The 22,764-nt window shown below is 37.8% G+C and overlaps 1 long non-coding RNA gene across 1 annotated transcript in view; it reads left to right on the forward strand.

Annotated features, from left to right (window-relative positions):
• The window catches only part of LOC110284441, a 61,314-nt gene that overhangs the window by 16,236 nt on the left and 22,314 nt on the right, over positions 1-22,764 (forward strand). Inside the window, exon 5 of the long non-coding RNA XR_002376935.1 lies at positions 1,929-2,037. This is a non-coding gene — a long non-coding RNA (uncharacterized LOC110284441). The remainder of the gene's footprint in view (positions 1-1,928; positions 2,038-22,764) is intronic.

Raw genomic sequence — 22,764 nt, forward strand, 5'->3', positions numbered from 1 at the left:
AAGAATGGGAATGGGTGGGTAGGGAAGTGGGGGGCGCTATGGGGGACTTTTGGGATAGCATTGGAAATGTAATTGAGGAAAATATGTAATAAAAATGAAAAAAAAAAAGAAAGTAATATGGCCAAAGAACTGAGGGAGTAAGAATTGGGAAGCGTACATTTGATGAGATCCCTCTGGTTTGAAAACTTAACAGAAACTATCAAAACAACACATCCTTTGTAGATAAAGAACATGAGTTTCCTTTGCACAATGTCCAAATCATCCCCTGCCTGGATAGCCAATCACCTTTCAGTAGTGTGTCATTCTTCTCAAGATCCACTTGCCTCTCTTTCCATCCTTCTTCTTACTTGATCCTTCTTCCCACAGACCTCATTAACAACTATATACATTTGAAGGTGTATGTTTTCTAAATCCTAGGGCCATGATCATTTTGTCAGGTGAAGTTAATTTATAAAAGAACTAAAGAACATAATAGGACTTTACTCAGCATGAGAGGAGTTCTGGACTGGCTTTTTGCTTGGTTTTTATGTATTCTTCCTACAAGTACCAGAAAGCCCTGAGATACATGATGCTTAGCACAATATACGGAAGCACCGTAATAAGGAGGTCAGGAAAAATAATGAACAGCTCTGTTGAAATGTGCCTTTGAAGGCAGATAGTTTAAGACCTGTGATCACTGGATATGATTTCTTCATTTACCGAACCCAGAAATTCAATCAAATGAAACCATTAGTTAGGCAAGGTAGGTTTAGACAATGTAGTGGAATGGTCAGACTTGCTTTAACTCAGAGAAATCTCTCTGCTCTCTATATCAGGAACAAAATATCTAGCTAAGTAGTTCAGAAAGAAGAGAGAACAATTTTTCCTTTAGAGATTACTTCGTTTTGAGTCTGTGACAAGGCAGTACACTATGCTAGAAGTATGTAGTAGAATAGACTGCTTACTCAGTGGAAGCCAGAAGATGTGACCAAGGTGCCACAATCCCCTGTACTCCACAGCTTATAAACTTGTAGCCAGACCTCACCTCTGAGGGATTCACCATCTCCCCACAATGTCACGCTAAAGGAAAAGAAAGACCAATTGCTAATCAATCATGTGGTTTCACCAGCAGATTTGTATCAGTAAGTCAAAGAATAGAGTCATATTTCTGTGTTGGATTCAAACTTTGTAGTCCTAGTGTGGAATTTGAACCTACAGAAGCCTTCAAATTAGGTAATGTCCTTGTGTAACCCTCAGAACGTCCTCAGTAGAAATGAGTTCCCTGGCTGTTTTGTAAAGGTCTCATGGTCATTGGCCACCATGGCTGTGGTAAGATTTCAGTTTACTGGATACTCACCTTAAGTCAAAGACAGTTTCTTAGGATGCAAACTTCATTGTGATAAGCTTTCAGAGAGGCTTACATTTGGTTCCTCATGGGCTACCATTCTGATACATTTCTCTATTTTCTTTAAATGAAAAAGAACAGGGATGTGGCTTTGGGTAAGAAAATATTGAGGGATACCAATGTGTTACTTCCAGGTAAGTACCTCGAAGACACAATTTATGGCAAATGATGGCTGTTCCTGTGTCAAGGGGGCATGCAGTGTTCCAGAGGGAGTTCCCTTTATTACTGTCAACCTAGAAGCAAAGGCAACGTGAAGCAGGTCTCCTGCTTCATGGAGACAGAGATGTATCATGTCTAACAAATAGAGTTTCACTTGCTTAAGTCACTAAGATTGTTTGTTAATGTAGCAGAACCAGGTCTGTCCTGACTAATAGACTATGAAATATAATTCTGCCACTAAAGAGAGAAATGGAAAAAGCATACTAACATTGGGACACCTCCAATGCAAGTTATGTATAATAGATAAATCAAATTTATGTAAATGCATATATGCTTTTAATTTTGAATTAAACATGATAAATATGTGGTGTTTTCTTCTTTCCAGTGGCAGGATACATAAAATATTAAACTGGATGCCAAGAAGGTTGAGATTCACATGCAGCAACTGAGTAGCATATTTCTATGTCTCCACGAACATGTCACCATGGAGTGAGGTAGGTGGGCATGGATAAGAAGAGCACATTCCTGATATTCCCTGTTTTTCCTTCTGTTTTTGAGAATAAGCCAAATACATTTTTGTTCATTTGAGACTACAAAATATTGACATAGAGAATAAGGAGGGGTTTTGAGCCTGACGATAGGCATTCACATTATCAAGAACACATGGATACTGCTTAATAGTTACTTCTTTTCTTCTTTGGAATCCTTATGGAAAGGTTTTTAAAGACATCAATTATTGATCCTAATATAATCCAAGTATTCATATGAAAACATAGACTGACAATAAAAGAAGTCTGAAGTAGTTTATGTTCTATTATTTTATTCAACATTACTGAGATGTGTCCCTCATAAAAATGTTTGTCTCTCTTCTGGTCTTTTCTTTCTTTGTCAGGCCATATGCTTATTTGTCCTCTCACTTTGGATACCCTGATCCCCTTGTTATCAATGAAGACTGTATCTGTTTCATGTAGAAGAAACAATTACTGCTATTTAGCCAAAAGTGATTCAATTTACAATTCCACAAAGAACTCTGGAGGTGGATAGGTTAGGTAACCTAAGATGGCAGCTAATTTTAGTTCCTTCTTTGCCAGAAAAAAAAAATGGCATTTTTACATATCACTTTTCTTTGACACACACCCATGTCCTAAGGGAAGAGATTTACAAACTTGAGCAGGAAAAACAAGGGAGTATATGGTACCCATTTCATGTATAGTCACTGATAGACAAAGGGGTTGGAATCACATGACTCGGAACTGTTCACATTGCAGTTACCCAAAGTGTATGAAATGTGTTCAGTATAAAATGACACATTGTAAAGAATTCAAAGATTACATAGCTCTGATACAAAGTACAGCTGCTTACTAGTATTTAAAATTTATGTCATAGACCCATCACTGATCTCTAGTGCATAACCTTTGATCACACACGTGACCTGGGATTTGGAAATTAAATTCTGACACTGCATCACCCTTCTTTAAATTATTCAGGACCACTAAAGTTCACCCTTATGGAGAAAATGACCACCTGAAAGACTAATTCTGACCACAAACTATGACCCCTTTCATTTCTCATTCTTTAGAATAATTGTTTCCATGAGAACTAACACCTTATTAGCTTTATCCCATAGCCTAGTTCACTTGCTGTTTCTATTTTATATTGGTGATAATTTTTGTGGTTCCTACATTAGTCAGTTAATGTCAGGATAATAGAAATATTAAAGACAATCTAACTTCACAAAAAGTTCATTTTGACTCATGGTTGAGCATATTTAAATCCTACATGACAGGCCTATTGTTTTATTTTCTGGAATGGCAATACTGGCAGAGTCTCTGGATAAAACAGAGTATCAAGGACAAAGCACAGTTATTACAGGGCCGTATAAAAATATCTTGTTTCTTTTATTAGCAACAGACATAGAGGATGGTGTTTTTCCATTGTGATATTATTTACTATTAATCGCTCCCTAAATGCCTCATTTTGAAAAACCATTTTCAGTTTACTTTGTTTATTTTTAAAATTATCGAATTTGACTTTGTAACTCCAGCTCCTACTTGAGCTCATAAATAATACAGACTTTTCTTCAAAATAACTAACAACATATTCTTTATGGTTACCCAGCTAGTGAGCCATCCTAAGAGAACCTAACATCCATTTGTAGGTAAACCAATAAGGCACTGAAGGAATTGACATAGATGATTAATGTAAAGAAATGATATGGGCTATCTTTATTTTCACCTTCCACAATCATTCCAGAAAAATATTGTGAGTGAAATCAGTATATGGTGTCATTTTCTACTTACTGATTTGGGGATGTGAATGAGAGACATGGAGAAATCATTAAGGTCTTTTTGAAGGAGCCCTACTATATATCATTTTGATTTTCTCTATGAAATATTGAGAGCAAATCAGTGCCATTTAGTAAAAACATGATCATTCTGCTGGTGCCCTCTGTGGAATATTGGGAAGTACTTTACATGCTGCTCTCTGTTCTCTTTTAATATAATATGGCCATACTTGAAACACCATCTTTGGTCTTCTATTCTGGATGACTGGCTTGGCCATGCCTGAGAAAATAGCTTCCCATTTGTTAGAAAAATGATAATAATGTCTCTTGCTAGTTTTTTGGAGGTTTAGGATTATTTTAAAGACTCTTACCCCCATAGGAACAGAATAGAAATTAATTAAAACCAGATCTACCCATAAAATCAAGTCCATTGATTTTCCCCTGATTTCTGCATCTTGTTATAAAAGTAGAGTACAGAACTGTGTTATCTATGCACAAATTTTATCTCCTGGACCCTGAACAACTATGTGCATTTCAAAGAAGTTAACATGTCTTTAAATAATTCTGAGATCTGCAAATGACAGGCTCCTAGTAGATTACTTTAGAAAATACTTTCACTTCTACAAAATTACTATTTTCACAAGTAATAGTATAATATAAATATAAAAGAATATATATATATATATATATATATATATATATCCAAAATGTTTTACATAAAATATAAAGTTGAATCTGCCTATACATAAGAAGTGTCATTGCATTTAGAATGCAGTTTGCCATCTCACAGAGTGCTAGATCATAGGTTTGTATGCTAGTGAGTATCCAGTAGTCCTATCACTCTGACATGAAATAAAGTCTAAATGAACGTACACAGTGAGGAATCAACACCTCACCCTGAAAAGAAGCATGTGTTCAATCACCAAGTCTATGAAGCATGTAAGATTACTGACATCAGCATATTGTTTTGCAAATATGTGTCTAAACCTAGTTTAAATGACTGTAGAATGTGAGAACACTCTTCCAAAGATTTGATGAAAATTTCGGAATAAATCCAACTGGTGGCCATTGCTACACTCAAACAAACATTATAGAAAGCATGTAGGTTTCTCCTGAAATTTTACTTCTGGAGTAGCTTGAAGTCATTATAAAACCTAAAATTTGTAAACCTAAAAGTGTTACAGATAGTGGAGTAATTACTTTCTATAATATTTAAGGGTCAGTTTGTATACTTTTGAATAAATATCCAGATTTTTAGGTATAAGAAATAACAAGGAGACAAATATTGGCAAGAAATGTAGAGAAGAGTATAGTCAGTTGTAACAAAATTGGTCCAAATTCTTATATATTGGCTGTTTTCCTTCAAGTGTTTCACATGCTTTAACAGTAACACTAGCTTCATGTGTTCCTTGGAAAGAGACTTTTATGGCAAGATTTACCCACTCAGAATAACTTCAGGCATACACTAATAGTGTTTTAAAGGCTTATACAACATAGGTTTATTCTTGCTTATCTGTAGCCTACTAGAAGTTGATTAGAGTCTTCTCCATAACTCTTCACTGCATAGTTTTATCCTCCTCACAGGTTACAAAAGGTACCTGGGGGCAAAAAATCTCTGGAGAGAACTGAGTAATACATCCCAGCTATGGCTCAGGTGTAAGGGGAATCTCAGAGACTCAGAGCACCTGGATGGATATGTCACCCTACCCTAGTATTTCATTTACAAATTCCAGATGGACGAGAAATGACTTTTGAAGAGCATTGATTCTACACATGTTTAGAACTGAGCTCTCCAGTATTAAACGTTCATGGACCACTTTCCTCTCAAAGAAAAAAAATGTATCCTAGATGAAAACTCAAAACACTCATATAATCCATGAAGAAAAATCCTGGGGATGATCTAGCAAGATGGCTAACTGGATAAAAACATTTCCATCAAAGGGTGAGGTCAGGATTTCTGATCCTTAACACATATGTGAATGTTAAGTGGTCCTAGCAGCATTCCTAGAATTCCAGAACTTGAACATTAGAGGCAAAGATCCCTGGAGAAAGCTGGTTAGCCAGACTAGCTCAAAGACTGCGGAGTTTTAGGTACCCTACGCTAAAATATAAGATAAAAGTGATCAAGGAAGACACATAGTGTCAACTTTTTACTTCTACATTTGTGTGTATGTGCAAACACACACATATACATACATACACATTTTCCCACATGTGTGCAAATATAGGTAAATATATACACATCTAAATATAAAAGAACATGGTTACAGTGATACATCAAAGGATTGTGTCCGTGGAAGGTGTTTGATCAGGTCCTCTTAAAGGTATCTGGGTTAAAAAAAGATCTGTATTTGAGAGAGAATTTCTTCTACTTCGTTCATAATACACAAAGGAACAGGATAACCTACTGAAAGAAAGTTCTATTTGGAAGACAACAACAAAAATATGTGTGCAGTAGCAAGTACTTCCAAAATCCTATTGGTAAGCAGAGCAAGGGATAGGAGTTGCATAGTTGCTCATCCAGTGTCATGGGAAGAACACTCTGGGTTCCAGAGAGCAGGCTCATGCTTTCCTTAGGTCTCCATAGTATTTGAATAATGTCTTGCGATTTGGTCCTCTTCTTAGCCATTCTTCTCACCCACAGTCACTGTGATCTCCCAAGTGCTCCATAAATGTTAAAGCTTTACTGTGAACTTAGTGGTTCTTTTAGATGTAATTTATTTTTTAAATATTTTTAATTAGATATTTTCCTCAATTACATTTCCAATGGTATCCCAAAAGTCCCCCATACCCTCCCCTCCACTCCCCTACCCATCCATTCCCACTTTTTGGCCCTGACATTCCCCTGTACTGGGGCATATAAAGTTTGCAAGTCCAATGGGCCTCTCTTTCCAGTGATGGCCTACTAGGCCATCTTTTGATACATATGCAGCTAGAGTCAAGAGCTCGGGGGTACTGGTTAGTTCAGAATGTTGTTCCATCTATAGGGTTGCAGATCCCTTTAGCTCCTTGGTTACTTTCTCTATCTCCTTCACTGGGAGCCCTGTGATCCAACCAATAGCTGACTGTGAGCATCCACTTCTGTGTTTGCTAGGCCCCGGCCTAGTCTCACAAGAGACAGCTATATCAGGGTCCTTTCAGCAAACGCTTGCTACTGTATGCAATGTTGTCAGCATTTGGAGGCTGATTATGGGATGGATCCCTGGATATGGCAGTCTCGAGATGATCCGGTCTGTCCTTTCGTCTCAGCTCCAAACTTTGTCTCTGTACTCCTTCCATGGGTGTTTTGTTCCCAATTCTAAGAAGGGGCAAAGTGTCCCCACTTTGGTCTTCGAAAAGTATGTGTTGGGAGAAGTTAGAGATATGGCTCACCAGTTAAGATTACTGGCTGCTCATCCAAAGGACCCAAGTTCAATTCTTAGTGCCACAGAGTAGTTTACAACTGACTTGATCCATAGTTCCAGTGGATCTTGTACTTCACACAGACATGAATGCAGAAAAATCACCAATGCATGAAAATTCTAATTCATGAAAAGAAAAAGCTGAGGGAGAAGTGGTACATGCTTTCAATCCCAATACTGTAGAGGGATAGGTAGGCAGGTTACTGTGAATGTGTGTGTCTATATACATATATATATATATATATATATATATATATATATATATATATAGTTCAACTGTGGGCTTCCTCTAGTAAAAGTCATACTTCTAGCTTCCTTCATCCCTAGATTTTTTTCTCTACAAGTATAAATCTATTTTCCTCTCAATTATGGGGTTTCTTAGCCTGTTATATCTTTTGCATGAGACAGTGATGATGATTGTTATTCTTGCAACAATATTCCTTTCAAGAATCATTGTTCCTGGAATAGCTCACAGTTGGCAAATAGAAACTTCCTAAAGTATGGCCATCTACTTGAAAACAGAAAACATGGCTTCCTTGGTTATTGGAAGAAAGGAAAACCAGCAAACATTGGTCATTATGTTTTTTTTTTTTCTTCCTTCACTATTTGCTAACAGGATGTTTGTAGGAATGCTGTTAAACTTAGCTTTAGCTTGACACAAACCAGTGTCACCTTTGAAGGCTGAACCCCAACTGAGGAATTGTGTCCTTTGGATTTGCCTCCAGACATATCTTGAGGAATTTTATTAATTTTAAGTAACAAAGGAAAGTCAAAATGGTGACAGTAAGTGCCAGCCCTGCACAGTTGTGCCTTAATCAGAAAGAGTAGCTGAACCAACCAGAGTAAGACTTCCTCTGAGGTTCCTGCTTCTAGCTCTTGCCTTAACATTGTCTTTGTCTTTCTTTGAAAATTCATTATAGTCTGTAAGCAAAATATACCTTTTCTTCCCCAAGCTGGTTGTATCCAGTATTTTATCAAATCAGCAGAAGCCGAAATCAAAATCAAAACCACAAATGGGACACATTTTACATGATCTTTGTGCCAACACAGAATGGTCCTTCACTGCCCCGATCTGATACATTTTATAACTGGGAGTAAAGATATTGTTTCAAAACTTTTTTCCTTATAAAAAGATGATTTAGATATGGTGGTATAAGGAGATTTCTCTTGATGCATCCTTTCAGTCACTCAATGTGTCGTGGCCTTCCCCGAGTCCGGGCTTTTCTCACTGTTGTCTCTGTGGCTTCATTCATCTTCCACCTCACCTTGCTCCACTGATTCTATTAGGGTTTTCACGGAGGTGTTGTACAACCTGGCTCTGGGGCCACATATGGGCCTTCACCTGCTCAGAAGAGGAAATGTTTCTGTTAATAGGGCAGGCCTGGATCCCAATGGCTCCTGTGTACAGATATTAAGAGGAGCATCTCTGCCAATGTACTTAGGCAGAACAATAAAGCATCTTTACAGTCCAGGCTCACCAGAGCCACTATTGATTCACTAGCACCTGCTATCTCAATAGTAAAAGGCTGCCAGGATTTACTCGCTCAGCTTTTCCCTTTCCTGGGCCGTCATTATTCAGTGTAAAACTCCTTTAACCTGGTGGAGTTGTTGCTCTTGCTAATACTGTGTTAGCAAATTATTGATCCCAATGATGAGAACAGGAATCGTTTCTCCTGTAGCAGGATGTGCAATTGGATGCACATTCTGCCCTGGTAATTTTCTCTATAGATCTTCCAGGAGGACCAGACAAATGGACCATTAAAAAGAGGCAGGGGCGGGGGAGCTGCCTTGGGTTGATGGTACATTTGAGCTGAATCCAAACTTTATTGGTGTTTTTCAGCTCCTATTTGAAAACTTATAAACATTGCTCCCTGGCACTTTAGGGTTTTGCTTTGTTTTTGGTAGTTTTATTTGGCTTGCTTTTTAACTTTCACTGACAATGAGGGGAAATATTAGCTTGTGGGTTTCTTCTTTTGAAATGGAAATGGAACCCATCAACAACTCAGGTTTCCTAAAACAGTAATGCAAAGTTTTCATCCTGCTCTGTAAAAAAGAAAACCCAACACTGGTGATCAAATGTGTTTAATTTCAGCCTAGCTAGACTTGGCAGTGGGGACAGTGCATAAGAGTATTTGGGAAGAGGCTGCCTCAGCTGCTTTTCCTTAATTCTTAATTCAGAAAACTTAAACATGAATATTAATTAACCTACATTTTACTCCAAGTTAGAGTGCCTCTGTGACCCTTGTACTATAGTGTATCAAGACGCTTTAAACAAAATATAAATCTGAGTTCTTTGCCTTATACCAGACTTTAGATAGTTTATTATTATTATTTTGAATTGAATAATAAAGAACATTTCAAATAGAGACAAATTTGAAAGAAAAAAAATTAACTCCAGCTCAGAGCATGTATTATTTTGCTTGTTTCCAGAAAAGCATAAAGTCTGGAAGCAGAAGTAAAATCTGGTGTTAATTACTTTGGCTATTCACTGTGCTCTGGAGGCAAAATTATATAAATAAGTTGAGAATGCAGAGGAGACTTATAAACAGTTGCTGCCCAGCCCTGTCTGAACATAAGCGTTAGAACACTAAGGTTCACATGGATTTTGTGTTTTATTTCTGAGCTACCTTCTAATTAGTTATTTCTCCTCTATGCATTGATGAGATATCAATATAAGTATATGTATGTATGTGTGTGTGTATATATATATGCCTAAATGTACATTTACACTTCTGAAGTTCCACTTGAATTCCACAAGAAGAAATGTTTGGTAGGGTATTGACCTAGTACTGCTCATTAGGTACTGAAACAAGCCAGAAAATGTCATTTGAAATGACCTTCTATTGTTAAACAACCATATGATGATCATGGCATCTTATCTCAGCAAATGTTAGAGTCAGGATGATTAAATGGGTCTCCTCTCGATGACAAAACTATGAACCAGCAAGGAAGGAATCCCCTCGATTGTTCTGACACAGATGCAGTTATTCGAGATTATGTGATAATTACATATGGATAACATGGCAGGTAGGGGTGATCATGTTCAGTAGACATCAGTGAACCATCTAGGGACATAGGTTCCTCTATTTTTATTAATTGGTTATTTTATTTATTTGCATTTCAAATGCTGTCCTCCTTTCTGGTCTCTCCTCTGAATCCTATCACCACCCCCAATCCTATCCCCTTCTCCTTTGTTTCCTCTTTCTTGCTCTGGAGACAAAATGGAAGATTTTTTTCTGAGGAAAAAAAAGGTTATAAGATTGAAGGAAATGAGGGAAACATAAGAACAGTATCCATTACAGGTCATATTCATAAATATAGGTTATCATTCTATGTTTATATTATTTATTTACTAATGCTTGGGATTAGCACATAGTCTCTTCTGCATCTAGCAGCAAGAACCTATCAATTGGATAGAATTCAATTTCTCACTCTGGGAAACTGATGATTGTCAACTTGATTTGGATTCAGAGAAAGGATGTTGTTTTAAAATCTGTGTTTGATAGAGAGGTTTTGATGTTATCATTTAGATAGAGCAAATATCATAGACAAAAGCAGGGACGAAAACGTGATTGGCTTGAAAACTTACTTTAATCATTCACTCCAAGTGTCTTCTTACAAAAAGCATTGGGTTTGTACTTTAGCCATTTTTGGCTTTTCTTGTTTTTTTTTTTCATATTTAAATATTCTAAGCAGTGAGGTAACATATATTTTTACTTTTCCTTTTTGTGAAAAGGAATGTTTGTGTTCTTTATATAAGATACTATATCTTTGTTTTTCTTTCTTTTCTTTTCTTTTTCTTGTTTTAGTCGTAAAACTGAAAACATCCAAAAGTCATCTTTCATGGATGTCAGCAGCAATGTAGAGAATGGCTTGGAGGTAATACCTTTTCTGTCAAAAAGACCACTGACATACAACATCAAAGTAACACACTTTATGAATAATAAATACGCAATCACAGAGCACCAAATTCGATTTTAAAAAATGAAGCCAAGGATGCAAATGATGTAACTGCAATTCTTATCACCTATTTATGTGCATTAATGCATAGAAACCGACACACTTTACACCCTAGTGAACCCATGCTTGTCAGTAGGGGCAATGGATGTATCAGTCCTGTGATATAACCACTGCACTTAGCAAATCATGCTTGATTGATTTCTACTAAGATTTCTAAAATAAAATGAGAAAGAAATCCCTTCATTCACTGTACCAGAGGAGAACATGTTTTTCATGGTGTTTGAATGACTACATGCAACTGACCAAATCACATTCTATCCAATCACTGAAATTAATTCTTGGCATAGAGCAAATTTTCTTCCTAAAGATGACTAGTGCTGATCTATTCCAGACCCTGCTGTGTCCCAGCCTCTTGGTCCCATCAGAAACTAGTGAGGAACTCCACAGCAGCTAGCACCCAGCAGCAGCAGCTTTCTCAGTGTGAAGATGTCTTGGTCCAGAGCCCCACACTCTGTCAAAACAAACAAACAAACAAACAAACAAACAAACAGGCAAACAGGCAAACAGGCAAACAGGCAAAATATACCCACAAGAAGTATTGCTTCCAGCTTACTTTTAACTGAGAGTGGATGACAAAGTCATATTCATAAAAGGAAGAAAATATTTGAACTATCACTTTATATCAATTTTTATTTCTCCTTTATAGTATATTAATCAGTCTAGCATTATGCACTCAATGGTTTTGATTCATCTTTGACTTTCTGTTCTTTACTTTGAAATTCCAATGCTGTTATTCATAGACAATATTAGAAATCAGGTTCAAAGTGTATGATTGAAAGAACTCATTTGACGGTATATGCTGCCAGCTCTAGCTGCATAACACAGACAAGGAAGATAAAGTCATTAAGTTTCAACAGATTGCTCTTTTCTGTTTCCCAAATCATTTCCAAAGTTTGTAGGAACGAATGCATTGAATTTGTTTCTCTGAACCTGAAAGAGTCCTGTATTTTTCTACATATTGACAAATACTGGCCTCAGTATATAATTGAGGAGATACAGAAAAATGAAATCAGAGCAACATACACCATTTCTCATAGAAGTAAGAACAAGCTGAGTTAGAAAACAAAGCTACATTGAAATTATTAGTGTACACAAAAGAACACAGAGTATGGGGGAGGGTTAAAAGTATATTACGATGCCCTAGTACAGGGGAATGCTAGGGCCAGGAATGGGAGTGGGTGGGTTGGGGAGCAGCGGGAAGGGAATGGGATAGGGGGTTTTCAGAGGGAAAACTAGGAAAGGAGATAACATTTGAAATGTAAATAAAGATAAAGTGTAATGAAAAAAAGCATATTTTGTAGTTCAAAATCCAAACATTTTATCATGCTGGGGTTGCTGACATTGTTCTGGCCTAGGAACCACTCCAGTGAGTGGGAGAGCCTAGGGAAGGAAGGATACTCCTCACAGACTGAATGTGAGATTCGGCTAACCCTTTAATGTGGACCCAGAAGAGTTGAGGTGGTTTCCTTTGATGGATAGCACTTAGGGAGCCAGCCATTGGTTCTTCTAGGCTTTCTGCTGGCCTCAAATCCCATTCATTCCTTTTCCATCCACACACCTGATCTGACATCCTCCTATCAGCTCTCAACAGATGTAGCCTATACTTCATTGTAACTTACAATGATTTTCATGGAAGTATAAATATATACAAAAAGATATACATTGTGGAATCCTCTCTGAGGAGTTCTTCATGAATGTGGTGGAAGGAACGCAGTAAATAATTATGTTGGCAGTAAAATTCCATGAATAACTTCAAAACTGCTATGGCCTAGAAGTGCATTATTTGGGGGAACTCTAACCTTCATCAATCAGTGACTACTATCTCAAAAACAAACAAACAAAAAAAACTTAACAATATCAAAGAAGCATATGATAATAACAGAGAGATTCTGGGGATTCATTTTTCACCCACATTCTTAAACTTTCAGACAGAAACTGGCTGAGGAAATGCTGCCATGCTCAGCCAGTGGGAAGATCTATACAACATTCCTCATAGTCTGTATGAAGAGCAAGCTCACAGACATGCTGTGTGATGAATCTTGGATGTAACAACTTTAGTCTGGTAATAAGAATTGTAGTATTGTAGGAAGAGTTCAGAGAATCAAATGCTAATTTTATAAATCACCTTCCATTAATTTGGTCAAGAACTCCATTTTCAGATATTTTGAAAATTAACAGAAAAGTAAACAAAACAAAAATTCAGATAAAATTCTCAACATGTTGCTTAGCATTCAATACCGTTCAGGATCAGGAAAGTTTATGGGATGGATGCAAATGATAAAAGCAGCTCCTTGGAAAAGAAGCTCCATCCGTTGGTTTACATACCTTAGAACAGCTGAGTGCAAAAGCTGATTATTAACCTAGCCATTAAATATGGGACCAAAAGCTTAAGAGTAAAGGGAGCAAAGGGAAGACTCAAGACATGGAAGTCTCTGTGCATGAAGGGCTCACTGTACAATCCCACTGCACATAGGTGGCTGAAATCTGCCGTTAAGATGACTCCTTAGTGTAGGAGTGTGCTTCTGAGGGACAATTTTTGTCCATCATATCCTTATATGTCCTCTTTGCAAGGCAAAGAATGAATATTTAGCTATATTTACTAAAATGAATGTATTAATAAATGACTACTGAGCATTCAGCATTTGTGACCCCCACTGGCTTCAAAGTTGGAATGTGATCAATTTCCATATAAGCAGGTTTATAACCAAACCTAAAAAAAAAAATGGGTTTTCAAACAGTAGCTATTATGTTTCATCATTAATCAAAAGCATCAATGAGTGTCTATTCTATGCTCTCTACTGACTGAACTAGGAAAGCAGGAGACATGATAAAGAAGTAAATACTAAGAGCTAAATAGAGCAAGGTTTCCTTTATAAAGGCAGTGAGGTGCCTTTGTTCCTAAAGCAAGCAAAATATTTCTATCAGCACTATCCCTTTTCTCTGTGTTGAGGCGTTTGACATCAGTGGATTTCTGGACACATTTACACATCTAAGAGTAAATGGATAGTGAATTGATAAAGACACAGTGCAGCACAAAGGAGCCTTGACAGACGCTTGCATGTTAACATAGAAATAAGATAAGCTATATTTTAAAAGCAGATTTAATGTAAGTTTGCTCAGATACTGACACATCAAGCCACTTAATCCTGATAAGCCAGTATGATGAGAATATTAATTCATTTAAATGGGAAGTGTTAACTTTTGACTAGTCTTGTGTGGAGCACTATCACCAACAAAGCAAGAAGAAGTGTTACACAGCTTAGAGGCAGCAGGTCTGTATAAGCAGAGAGTGATGTCAACCACTCACTCAGACAAGGCAGATGCAGAGTTTACTTGAGCCACCATGGAGCTAACAGCTACAGTTCTTATAGGACACAGGGAAGTTCTTCCAAAAAGAACTTCCAGATCCCACTTGTACTATCCGTCCTTATAAGACCCTATTTGGCTTATACAGGAAAAGTGACAAAGAAAGTTGCGCCACAACTACCCTGCTTTGAGACAGTGGCAACATACCAGGGAATATTAAAAAATCAGAGATCCAGTCTGAATTAACTATTTTCTCTGAAGAGTTTGGAGAATGATGCATAGGCTAATACTTTGTACGCAGTATTGTAAATACTGCATATAGAAGGGCCACCTGCTTCTCTAGGCTACAATACTTCTGCTTTATTTATATTCAGGTGGTAACACATCATTTCCTCTTAATTTCTGCATAACAGCTCCTTTTCTTTGTTTAGAGTCATCACTTAACTCAGAGGATTTTTTTTTTTTTTTTTTGTAAAAGTACACTTTTACTCTCCAAAACGTGTACAACAACCCCAGGACTGAAGGCAGATCTATTAAAAATATATAATTGGAAGACAAAAGAATTCCAATGAAGAAGGACATTAAAAAATCTTGAGCTGGGCAGTGGTGACATACACTTCTAATCCCAGCACTTAGGAGGCAGAGGCAGCCAGATTTCTGAATTTGAGGCCAGCCTAGTCTACAAAGTGAGCCCCAGGACAGCCAGAGCTATACAGAGAAACCCTGTCTCGAAAAAAACCAAAAAATAAATAAATAAATAAATAAATAAATAAATAAATAAATAAAAATCTTGAATTCTCCTTGGCATACAATCCTTTCTCTTTAAATCAGAAATGCCATATGTTATATATTCTCAGGGTCTAAAGTATAGAAGGGTTCAGGGAGGGGACAGAACTTAAATTCTTCAGGTCTCTCCCGGTTGGTGTATGTACAAGATTTACTGTGGTGATGGGTTGTTGACCATTGATTTCAACACTGGGATATGTAGGAGACAGATTGACACAGGTTTCATTAAAATTCAAGAAACTCAGCTCCAAGGAGAGCATGAGTAACTTCCTTATACATGACAGGAATCCCCACAGATGGCATTTCACCCTGCTAAAGGAATTAAGCTAGCAAAAGAAGCACTGTCTACAACATCCAAATCCCCAAATCTGCAGGCTCATCTACACAGATATTCTTTGTACTGTCATTATTAAGTACCTTAGGGTATCTCTGAAAGACATGAGGCCAAGAGGGAGCAGCCACAGTACCTTTTCTCCCCCTCAAGCATGCTGGTGGCATAGGGAAGGTGGGACTATAAAGTAAACACACTATAACACAGGGCTGGGGCATTCAGTGGACTGGGTCTAATTGCTGACCCTTTTTTCACTGGGAAGAGCTGAGATGAAATTCTTATTACAATTACACAGAATGACTTCCCCAAATTGGCAGTGATTAAACTATTAGGCAAATGCATAAATGAATGTTGTATTTGATTCCTGGTCCAATTAACTTCCTTTCTTTTTCTTCCCTCTCGGCTCGCTAACATTATGCTCTTAAAAATCTACATTTCATCTTCAAATATTTAAGTTGTCAAGGAAAAAATAAGCTAGCCATTTCCCATTCATTATATTGTGTCAAACAGGACATGAAGGAGACAGCTTTCTTTCTTTGCTGTCCTCTATACTTGTCAATCAAAATCACAGTAATTAAACAGAGATGGCACGGATTTCAAATCAAGAACAAAGGCATAGGCATTTAATAGGAGGATGAGAAAAGTAATTAAAATAAATAAATACTCAAGCCCCAGCTCTGTCCTCAGTGCTGTCCTGAGCTGCAGTCTTACCAGCTCCCAGTCCAACTCCTTTCACCCTTCATTTATCTCTCTTGACTTTCAGCTAGAAGGATAATGCAGATAGAACCTATCTCTCAGGATGTATGCTAGGACTTCAATATTATATTACATCCTTGAATACAATCATTATATGCACTCATTTTCCTTTTTGATATTGTCTATTGTCAGGATAAACCAAAAGAAGTCCACAAACTCATCACTGCACACCCTTAGATAATTGTTTTAATTATATGATGTAAACTTTAGTTCTCCATCCCACAAAGCTTTCTTCTTTTATCTTAATATTGTGTGAATAGAAAATGAGTTTAATAAATTTTTTCAAGAAAATTTTGAATGATGGTCACCATTTTCCCAGCCTGATAAATAACTGACTGATTGGTTTTTCCCCCTGTGATTCTATGGAAAATTGCTACACTTATCTTTCTAGATCTTGGAATTTCTATAAAACAGGAAATATATTCTTCTGTTCTGCAAATAGATAGGTGATAAATAGATGGATGAATAGATAGATAGATAGACAGACAGATAGATATAAATTCAGAGATTACTCACATAGAAAATAATCGTTCATGGGATTGTAATAGTGCTTCCACCGCTTATGATGTGCATTGCTATGTATGTGAAAATGCATGATAATGAGCTTAACTGATTTCTTTTAATTATAATCTCAAGATTGCCTGTTATCTTATGGACCTATGTACAAGCTGTAGACACATATAGTTACATATGTCTGCTTGTAAATACATTTAGATGTGTGTATTTAAGTCCTCAAAACATGTAGTTTTTAATAAAGCACTTAAGACTTAAAATAATGTTTAACTGTACTGTTTAGGTGGGGCTACTGGGGGAGAAGGAGAGAAAGTGAGTGAGAAGTCCTCTACTGTATGTGTGTTGGGGGGCTTCATATCAGTTGGTGTATGCTGTCTGTTAGGTGGTACAGTGTTTGAGAGATCTCACGGGTGCAGATTAATTGAGACTGATGGTCCTCCTATAGGTTTGCCCTTCTCTTGTCAGGCCTTGGAACCTCCCCTTGAGCTGGATCCCACTTTGGGTCTGTCACTGGACCTTCTTTTCCTCAGGATCATCTCCATTTCCATCCCTGTAATTATTTCTGATAGGAACAATTATGGGTCAAAGATGTGATTGTGTGATGGCAACCCTATCCCTCACTTGTTGCCTTGTCTTCCTGCTGGAGGTAGGCCCTATAAGATCCCTCTCCCTACTCCTGGGCATTTTAGCTAAGGTCCCTCCCTTTGAGAGTCTCTTACATACCAGGTCTCTGGTGCATTCTGGAGGGTCCCCTCAACCTCCTATTTCTTGATATTGCCTGAGAGGATATAGAGAAAGAGGAACAATCCTCGACTGCTTGTGGGATTGCAGACTGGTACAACCACTTTGGAAATCAATCTGGAGGTTACTCAGAAAATTGGAAATAGATCTATCTCAAGACCCAACTATACCACTTTTGGAAATATGCCCAAAACATGCCCCACCATGCCATAAGGGCAAGTGGTCCACTACGTTCATAGTGGCTTTATTTTTGGTAGCCAGAAGCTGGAAACAACTTAGATGTCCCACCAAAGAAGAATGGATACAGAAAATGTGGTTCATTTATACAATGGAATACTCCCCAGCTCTTAATAATGAGGGTATCCTGAGTTTTGCAGGCAAATGGATGGAACTAGAAAATATCATCCTGACAAAGAGTGAGGTAACTCAGACCCAAAAGGATGTACATGGTATGTACTCACTAATAAGTGGATATTAGTAAAAAAAAATTACAGAATACCCAAGATACATTCCACAGAATTCAAAAAGTTCAACAAGCTAAACTGCCCATGTGAGGATGCCTCAGTCCCACTTGGTAGAGGGAAGAAATCAATCACAAGTGGGGAAGGAAGGAGGGACCTGAGAAAGATAGTGGCCAGGGGGGATTAGGGGGAGAGGGGAACCTGATCTGGTATTGGGTGAGGGAAAAGGACTGAAGCCCTAAGGGCAGCAGAAAGAATGGTAATAGGCAATGTCAGGATATAAAATGTGTTGTAACTATAGGCTTTCTAAGAGATCCATGTTTGGTTCTTGTTATGATTCCAGATGTTTATGTACGTTCTAATATTTCTAATGTTTAATGTACTCTGTGGCATAAATTATGTAGTTCCTGACACCCCTTTCCTACTACATCCTGCTCTAGGGGCACTCAGCTCAAATGACTTTTGCCATCTATTATAGTTTAACTGTTATCATACATTCACTTAAAGTGAGAAAAAGTCACTTCAAAGATCACATATAATGAAATAATTGAAGTAAACTCAATTTTGTAGAAATAGTAGGTCATCGAAGTTCTTTTTTTATTGGATATTTACTTTATTTACATTTAGAATATTATCCCTTTTCTCAGTTTTCCCTCAAGCAAACTCCTATCCTGCCCCCCCCCAGCTTCTATGAGGGTGTTCCCCCACCCACCCACTCCCATCACCATGCCCTACACTGGGGCATCAAGCCGTCATAGGACCAAGAACCTCTTCTCGCATTGATAACTGACAAGGCCATTCTCTGCTACATATGCACCTAGAGCCATGGGTCCCTGCTTGTGTACTCTTTGGTTGGTGGTTTAGTCCTTGGGAGCTCTAAAAGGTCTGATTGGTTGATATTGATGTTATTCCTATGGGGTTACAAACCCCTTCATCTCCTTATCTCCTTCAGTCCTTTCTCTAACTCCTCAATTGGGGATCCTCAGCCGAATGGTTGGCTGAGAGCATCTACCTCTGTACTTGTCAAGGCTCTGGCAGAGTCTCTCAGGAGACAACTGTATCAGATTCCCTGTCATAGCACTTATTGATAATCCAGAACAGTATCTAGGATTTGTGTCTGAGTATGGAATGGTTGACCTACTCTACAGTCTCTACTCCATACTTTTGTCTCCATATTTCCTCCTGTGCATATTTCTTCGAAGAAGAACTGAAGCATCTACACTTTGGTCTTCCTTCTTCATGAGCTTCCTGTAGTCTGTGAGTTATATTTTGGGTATTTCAAGTTTTGGGCTAATACCTAGTTATCAGTGAGAATACACTATGTATGTTCTTTTATGACTGGGTTTCCTCACTCAGGATGATAATTTCTAGTTCTATCAATTTCCCTAAGAATTTTGTGAAGTCATTGTTTTTAATAGCTGAGTTGTATTCCATTGTGTAAATGTACCACATTTTCTGAATCTATTTCTCTGTTGAGGGACATCTGGGTTCTTTCCAGCTTCTGGCTATTATAAAGAAGACTGCTATGAAGATAGTGGAGTATGTGTCCTTGTTATATGTTGGAGCATCTTTTGGGTATGCCCAGGAGTGGTATAGTTGGCTCCCTAGGTAATACTATGTCTAATTTTCTGAGGAACCACCCGACTGATTTCCAGAGTGGTTGTGCTAGCTTGCAATCCCACCCACAATGGAGTAGTTTTCCTCTTTCTCCACATCCTAGCCAACATCACCTGAGTTTTTGATCTTAGCCATTCTGACTGGTGTAATGTTGAACCTCAGGGGTCTTTTATTTTCATTTCCAGGATGACTAAGTACGTTGAACACTGCTTTAGGTGCTTCTAGGCCATTTGATATTCCCTTTGAGAATTCTTTGTTTAGCTCTGTGCTCCGTTTTTTCAATAGGGTTATTTGCTTCTCTAGAGTCTAAGTTCTTGAATTCTTTGTATATATTGGATATTATCCATCTATAGGATGTAGACTTCATAAAGATCTTTTCCCAATTTATGTGAAGAATCACAAGGACATGGTGATTTGCCAATAATTCTTAAGCATGTGTTTATTGAAGAATACAGTGACCATTGTTTCAGAATAAAGACTGAGTCTCTTGGATCTTGAGCCTATAACAATTACCTACTTCGAGTGTGATTAGAAAGCTAAGCAGTAGTTCTTCTGCTCAAACCTCTATCTATCTCTGTCTCTGTCCCTTTCTATATCTTTCTGTCTTTCTGACTGCCTGTCTTTCCCTCTCTGTACTCTGCTTTCCAAATCTTTGTGTTCTAGCAGTAGAAACAGTGTCCAAGGTAAATTTTACAGTTACTGTTTCACCAAGATCATGAGATTGGCACCATTTATCTCTATCAAATAATACTGAAAAAGACTTTGCTTATTAATATTTCCTCAAGGAATGCATACTCATTATGATTTCACAGAGAAATGTCTTCTCTGTTTTCTTATGATAACTGTGTCTACAATACAGGGTAGGACACTTAGACCTAGAAGTCTTTCCCTTTACAAAATGAGCATCCTGAATAAAATGGTGCTGTTTAGAAGAAGTAGTGGCAGAAGGGAGGAAGACAAAGAGAATGTCATACAAAGGTTGCCTCAAGATAAGGACATAAATTTACAGAAGTTAGGGCTTAGGACCCTTAACCATAAATGCTGGTTTCCTGACCTATCTCATTAATTTTTCAGAAGTCCTAAAAAACAAAATTTAGAATGAAAACTGAACTTTCCAATATGAATAGTTCTACAAGTCAGTATCCATTTACATTTGGCCTAAAACAGGCTTGGAAAATCACAGGGAAATGAAAGAGTTTTCTTTCAGCAAAACCAGTTCAGTTGACTGTGTTGTAATTAGGGGCCTACCAAAATATCTTCTGCACTGCTCGTGTGCTCCTTATTACCCTCCCCTTTATGAGGACTGACTTCTCTGTTTGTCTGGATCCCAAAATTTGTGTCCTTAGAAATCACAGATTATTCTTTCATCTTAGCTCCAAACTTTGCCTCTGTAACTCCTTTCATGGGTATTTTGTTCCCTAGTCTAAGTAGGAATGAAGTATCCACTCTTTGATCTTCCCTCTTCTTGATTTCTTTGTGTGTGTGTGTGTTTTGCAAATTGTATCTTGGGTATGCTATGTTTCTGGGCTAATATCCACTTATCAGTGAGTGTATACCTAATGACTTCTTATGTGATTGGGTTACCTCACTAAGGATGATATCCTCCAGATACATCCAATTGTTCAAGAATTTCATAAATCCATTGTTTTTAATAGTTGAGTAGTACCACATTTTCTGTATCCATTCTTCTGTTGAGGGACATCTGGGTCCTTTCCAGCTTCTGGATATTATAAATAAGGCTGCTATGAATATGGTGGAGCATGTGTTCTTATTACCAATTGGAACTTCTTCTGGGTACATGCCCAGGAGAAGTATTGCTGGATCTTCTGGTAGTATTATGTCTATTTTTCTGAGGCACCTCCCCACTGACTTCTAGAGTGGTTTTGCAAGCTTGCAATCCCACCAGCAGTGGAGGATTGTTTCTCTTTCTCCACATCTTCACCAGCATCTGCTGTCATCTGAATTTTTGGTCTTAGCCATTCTGACTGGTGTGAAGTGGAATCTCAAGCTTGTTTTGATTTGCATTTCCCTGATGATTAAGGATGTTGAACATTTTTTTCAAGGTGCTTCTCAGCCATTCAGTATTCCTCAGTTGAGAATTCTTTGTTTAGCTCTGAACCCCATTTTTAATGGGGTTATTTGAATTTCTGGAGTCCAGCTTCTTGAGCTCTTTGTATATATTGGATATTAGTCCCTTTTCAGATTTATGGTTGGTAAAAATCCTTTCCCATTCTGTTGGTGGCCTTTTTGTCTTATTGACAGTGTCTTTTGCCTTACAGAAGCTTTGCAATTTTATGAGGTCCCATTTGTCAATTCTTGATCTTACAGCACAAGCCATTGCTGTTCTGTTTAGGAATTTTTCCCCTGTGCCCATATCTTCAAGGCTTTCCCCCACTTTCTCCTCTATTAATTTCTTCAGCCACCAAACCCAGACACTATTGTATATGTCAGAAAGATTTTGCTGAAGGAATCCTGTTATAGCTGTCTCATATGGGGCTATGCCAGTGCCTGGCAAATACAGAAGTGGATGCTCACAGTCATCTATAAGATGGAACACAGGGCCCCCAATGGAGAAGCTAGGGAAAGCACCCAAGGAACTGAAGGGGTCTGCAACCCTATAGGTGGAACAACAATATGAACTAACCAGTACCCCCAGAGCTTGTATGTCTAGTTGCATATGTATCAGAAGATGGCCTAGTCGGCCATCACTGGGAAGAGAGGTTCCTTGGTATTGCAAACTTTATATGCCCCAGTACAGGGGAATGCCATGGCCAAAAAGCGGGAGTAGGTGGTTAGGGGAGCAGGGTAGAGGGAAGGTATAGGGAACTTATATAGGGAACATTTGAAATGTATATAAAGAAAATATCTAATAAAAAAAAGAAGAAAGAAATCACAGATTAACATGAGCTAGGCAGAGAGAAAGGCAAAAGTCCTCTTTGCTCTGGTCTGCAATAAGGAAAACGGATTTTCTTCTCTGATGTCAGAAAAATATGAGTAAATCATAA

Source organism: Mus caroli, chromosome 18 (assembly GCF_900094665.2).
Source record: "Mus caroli chromosome 18, CAROLI_EIJ_v1.1, whole genome shotgun sequence".
In the NCBI taxonomy this organism is placed as follows: Eukaryota; Metazoa; Chordata; class Mammalia; order Rodentia; family Muridae; genus Mus; species Mus caroli.